This window comes from Orycteropus afer, unplaced genomic scaffold (genome assembly GCF_000298275.1).
Source record: "Orycteropus afer afer isolate SDZICR_OR568_19922 unplaced genomic scaffold, OryAfe1.0 scaffold00012, whole genome shotgun sequence".
NCBI classification, from domain to species: Eukaryota; Metazoa; Chordata; class Mammalia; order Tubulidentata; family Orycteropodidae; genus Orycteropus; species Orycteropus afer.
The window spans coordinates 4,095,387-4,100,584 of record NW_006921599.1 but is presented as its reverse complement, the minus strand read 5'-3'; positions in this window follow the sequence as shown (position 1 = coordinate 4,100,584).

The window sequence follows — 5,198 nt, the reverse complement described above, 5'->3', positions numbered from 1 at the left end:
TATGTATCTGTCATTGAACCAATACCAGGCAGTTTTGACTACTGTGGCTGTATAGTAGGTTTTGAGATCCGGCAATGTGAGACCTCCTACTTTGTTTTTTGTAAATATCATTTTGATCAAGGGATTTTCTTCTCTAGTTTGATTCACTGTGACCTGTGAGGCCTTATTGGGAACTAGCCATGAAGTTATAGAGCAGAAATAAAATGTTCCTACATCCTGAGTTTAACTAGCTCTCTATACCTAGTGATTATAGAAGTCACATACTTCAACAAATTGACTTTGTCATTTACTTCTCTTTGGTGGGTCAGAACATAATTGTTCATAACATGTGCATGCTGATTTTTAGCCCTCAAAGACAGACTATACGGTAAAATATATAATTATAATAGATGACAACTTACATATAAGTTACTGTGCCAATAAGTGGTATTTAAGTTCTTCGGTTTTAATATACTTCATATGGCCACTTTTTTCTATCTTGGGGAAAAAATATGAAGCTTCTCTCTAAAAATCCAACTTCTTAGAGTATGATATAAAAAGTTGAGTTGTACTCTCAAAGAAGACCTGTTTGGCTGACTGGCAGTTCTCCACCTTCAGGGTGAAAACTCCAGACTCCACAGTTATGATAGTTCACATTATTCCAAAAGAGGGAAAGGGGAAAGTAGAGCAAGAAAGAAAGAAACAAAACATTTGCTCCTAAAGAAAAGATGGAGGGAGTCAGGGAATTGAGAAAAGGGAAGGGAAAAGGGGGATTAGGAGGGAAGAGAATAAGAGGGAAGGGAGAAGACAGAAGAAAAGGAAAGAGAAGGGAAAGCAAAGGAAGGGAAGGGGAAGGAAAAGAAGGGAAGGGGTTGGAGGGGAGGAGAAGAAAAGGGACTGTGGGAGGAAAGGAGGCCTGAACACTGTTTGAAAAGAAAAAAAAATTCTAAACAGTAGCCTGATTTACTAGAGTGAATCATTTCTTTGCTGGTACATCCAAGATAGAACTGAATTTACTTCTAAGTAAATGACATCACACACCAAAAACAACCAGTGACGCGTAACTTAGAAAATCAGTTGAATGAAATAAAAAAAAAAATGAATCTGAGTTCAATTTTAATAGCATAGTGCCATTCTCTAGGGTCTAAAAGAAGGTATATTGAAAAATATACAATGAAAATCAGTGAGAACTGGAACTTGACTGGACTTCCTTGTTTTCCAACTTTGACAGGATACAGTCCTACCACTTTTCATGTTGCTCAGTTTCCCTTCTGACAGGTTTTCCCCTTACACAGGCTCCAGCTTTTGCAGGTTTAATTGTAGTGTCTTGGAAGGAAGGTTGGGCGATCTACTTCCGTAGTGATACCACCTCGGAAACTCGAGGGGTTGCTATGAGTTGGGTCTGACTCCACGGCACATAACAACAACTGTAGTGTATTCTTTTTTAACATATTACTCTTCTGATTGATTGACTGATTTTTGTTACATGCAGAGAATATTAGGGAGTCCTAGTGGTCTGGGCTCTGGAAGGAGCTCTGGTAGCATAGTGCCTTAGGCACTTGACTGCTTATCAGAAGGCTCGCGGTTCAAACCACCAGCCACTTCTCAGAAGGAAGGTTGAGCAATCTACTTCCATAGTGATACTGCCTCGGAAACCCAACGAGGGGTAGCTATGAGTTGGGTCCGACTTGACGGCACATAACAACAACAACAGTGGTCTCAGCTGTTGATGGAGAAGTGAGCAGTGTGAACCCACCAGCTGCTCCACAGGAGAAAGATGTGAGTCTGCTTCCATAAAATTACCACCTTAGAAACCCTATGGGACAGTTCTACTCTGTCCTATAGGTCGCTGGGACTGCACCACAATGGGGAATGGTGTAGAGAGCACTACAAAAGCACTCAAAAAACTTTCTTACCATGATGCTTTAGAAACAGGAACCAGTTGAAATTATGGCATGATAGACAAAATGAACGGTATTAGAGATGGTGCCTTTTACTTTAATACCTTAGTATATTTCCTTGTGGAACAAAATTAAAAAACAAAACAATGACCAGAATTACTGGTCTGGTGGAACCCCCAAGAATATGGCCCCGGGTTACCCTTCAGGCCTAGAATTGGACTCACTCCCCTGGATTGGCTCTCAGCCCAACAATAGAAAGACCTATGTGCACAACATCTACTCTAGGGCAATGCACTCACCTACTCTAGGGAGATATACCCCTTAGAGTAATCAGCCATGAGGCACTAGAGGGGCAGCATTTGCTTAGAGGAAGAGCTGGACAGACAGAAATGCATAGTTAAGAAGGGCACCAGGAGGGGGTAGTCACAGGGACGGGAGAGAAGGAGAGTTTGTTATGGTTGGGGATGGTAGTCAGGGCATGAAATCAAATGTACACAACTGTTGAATGTAAAACAAATTTGCTCTATAAATTTCCACCCAAAGCACAATTAAAAAAAAAAAAAGAAAAAATACCTTAGTATTTTTCCAGTCTTCCAAAGCCCATTGTCAACACCCCTAATTGTGGTGGCCACATTCTAAATAGGCCCAATTTTATTGAGTCTGTTTTATTTCTCCACCAATGCCTTTCTCACTTAACTTTTAGCTGGTAGCCATTCACCACATAAAAATACCAAAACTAATAAGATGATTGGATGAAAAATGCAGAGTAATAACCATGTAATATGTAATGTGCCTTAAGTACAGTGTACACATATTATATACTATGGCAAACCTTCGTAATTGCCTGTCTGGTTTAATTTTCAGCTGAGTAAAGGGAAAACAATCTGAGGTTATGCTATCGTTTCCTCTGTTATTATTATTATTACAATTATCTGTATTGCTCAGGGAACCGCATAAATCTATCAGTCCATTTTTACAGTTTTCAGAGTTTCTAGTATGGAAGGAGTTGGAAACTAACCTAAGGTAATACACTTGGCCAAGCCTAGCTTTCCAGAATTTTCTTTCTTTTCTCATCAGAAATGAATTTCAAGTTAACCTTTAATAATAAGAAACAAGAGTTCCCTATGAAATTGTGGGGTAGCAGAACTTTAGGGTCCAGAGGCAGCAGGAGGGACACGGCAAGGACACTGTGTTCTCACTTATCCTTGTTACCAGATGGCTTTAGACATGAATGACCTTCCAGAATTTTGGTGTCTTACTGGGGACTCAATATAGGGAAAGAGGTGTGTTGTTATTGTTGTTGTTGTTATGTGCCATTGAGTCAGATCTGACTCATAATGACCCCTCCTTGGGTTTCCAAGGCAGTATCACTATGGAAGTAGATTGCCCATCTTCCTTCTGAGGAGTGGCTGGTGGATTTGAACCACCAGCCTTCTGGTTAGCAGTCAAGTGCCTTAGGCACTATGTTATTAGTTGTCCTCAAGTCAGTTCCAACTTAATGGTAACCCCACGTACAATAGAATGAAAGACTGCCTGGTCCTGCTCCATCTTCACTATAATTGGTATGCTTGAGTGCATTGTTTCAGCCACTGTGTATTTTGAATGGCTTCCAACCTAGGGGACTGCAAAAGGGGTAAGGGGGCTATTCTGTTGTGTTCCATAAAGGTTTTCATTGGCTAATTTTCAAAAGTCAATCATCAGACCTTACTTTCTAATCTGTTTTAGTCTGAAAGCTCCACTTGAAACCTATCCATCATGGGTGACCCAACTGGTATTTGAAATACCAGTAGCACAGTTTCCAGCATCATAACACACGAGCCACCACAGTATGACAAGCTGACAGATGAGTGGTGGAATGGTAAATGCTTGAGCAACATTGTGGTGTCCACCAATTCCAACCCCCTGTTTTCCTACCCTCATTAGCCTCTATTCTCCAACTTCAAGGGCTTTTCTTCTTCTGGTCCTCCCAAATTAACTCTGCTATGTCCAACTGAATCTCCTGAATGCATTGGGAAATGGGTCCACTTTAAGTCAGAGAAAATCTTGACTTCATAAGACAATTCAACCTGTTGTTATTGTTGTTGTTAGGTGCTATCTAGTCAATTCTGACTCATAGTAACCTTATATACAGCAGAATAAAAACTGCCCAGTCCTGCATCATCCTCACAATCCTTGCTCTCCCATCCTGGCAGCCACTATCAGTCCGTCTGGTGAAGGTCTTCCCCTTTTCCACTGACCTTCTACTTTACCAAGCATGATATCCTTCTTCAGGGACTGGTCTCTACTGACAACATGACTAAGTTCATGAGGTGAATCCCAGTTGCACTTCTTCCAAGATAGATTTGTTCATTTTTCTGGCAGTCCATGGTATTTTCAATATTCTTTACCAACATCACAACTCAAAAGCATCAACTCTTCTTTGGTCTTCGTTATTCATTGTCCAGCTTTCACATACATATGAGGCAATTGAAAATATCATGGCTTGGTTTAGCTGCACCTTAGTCTTCAAAGTGACATCTTTGCTTTTTGCTCAACCTGTGTCAGTCATGGTGAATTAATCCTCAGAATTCAGCCAACATCAGTGAGTGTTTACTCTATACCAGCACCTGGAAATTCTGGGATAAATAACCCACATTCTCTGTCTAAGGTAACTTAGAGTCTATTGGAGGAGATGGTGTTCAAATGGATGATTGTCAGAGTCAGATCCCTGACTCTCAATATTAACTATCATCTCCTTCAAATATACCATACTTTCAACTTCTATAACCCAATTTCTTTCCTAATCTCTCATGTTAGTCCTAGATCCTCTGTTACTTCACTAGCAAAATTTTCTTATTTTTCTCATCTGAAATGAATTCCAAGTTAATCTTTACATAAGAAATAACAGTTCCCTATGAAATTGTGACCAGGAGCTCTGGTTCTCCTGTGCTTAAAGCATTGGACTGTTAACCAAAAGGTCAGTGGTTCAAACTCACCAGCCACTCCATGGGAGAAAGATGAGGCAGTGTGTTTCCATAAAGATTTATAGTCTTGGAAAACTTATGGGGCAATACCCAAAGTAAGTGACCAACACAGTAACACTAAGGAAAAGGAAGACACATAGAGGTCCACAAGAGGTACAGAAAATAAAGATAAACACTTCTCCATACATAATATTGGTAGACAGGCTATAGGTAGACAGGCTAAATGATCAGGTATGTCTGGGGAAAAAGGGAATATATCCATGACCATATATAAATATATATATATGTATGCGTGTATATATATGTTGCTGTTGTTATATGCCGTCAAGTCGGACCCAACTCAAAGTGACCCTTC